Genomic DNA, 863 nt, shown 5'->3' with positions numbered 1-863 from the left:
ACGAGCGGTTCATGTTTTCTGTGCTGATTCTCGTGGAAAGCTAGAAGGCAAAGTGTTGTTTGTTTTGATGTGTTGGTTGTTCCTAGGGTGGGGGGAACAGCCGGACTTTAATGCTGGTGTTTTTTCTACTACTGTATCTGTGCTGTTGTTGCATCTGTCAGTGCTCACCAGAAGAGGGGAGTCTATTCCTTCGTAAGTACAGTTCAGTAGGTACAATAAAATGGATGCTGAACCAATAACCACACCAATTCCTACCCTGCTCTGATTAATATGTGAAGTGTAAAACTTTCTTTACAGATTTATTAAATATAGTTTATAGGAAAACATTGATTTCACGAACTGTTAGATGTTGTATAAGATGGTTTCTCAATTCTGTCTGCTGGCGCACTGTTGAAAAGTGGAACTGTGCATAATTTAGCATCTCCCATGCATCGACATTCCTCAGCAATACCTGCAAAAGTAAAGTTCCTACAAACCAAGCTGGCTTAAATCTTTTTCTCTTGTATCCTTTTCCCTTATCCAAGCAAGGATGTCCTGGTTTCGGTTCTAAGCGTCGTTGTCCATTTGTAGAAGGAATTTAGGCGTTTAGAGGAGGAGAATTGTGCAGAAGAGGTGGAGTGTTTTGGCTTTTGGTGGTTCTGTAGGTGCTAATACTGGAAATTCCAGGCTTATTACTCGGCCACTGATTTTTTTTTTTGAGATTTAATATTTTAATTGTATAAAACTTGTTTTTTCTAAATTGTAACAGTGTTTGCCTTTCACGTCTGTTGCAATATTGGCAGAGTACTAACGATTAGTAAATCTTTTCTTAAACCGTGTCTGTGTCCTATTTGATAGCACTGCTTTGCACCAAGTAGCATAGC

The sequence above is a fragment of the Mesitornis unicolor genome, unplaced genomic scaffold, assembly GCF_000695765.1.
Source record: "Mesitornis unicolor isolate BGI_N332 unplaced genomic scaffold, ASM69576v1 scaffold33713, whole genome shotgun sequence".
Classification (NCBI taxonomy): domain Eukaryota; kingdom Metazoa; phylum Chordata; class Aves; order Mesitornithiformes; family Mesitornithidae; genus Mesitornis; species Mesitornis unicolor.
This window is presented reverse-complemented; position numbering follows the sequence as displayed.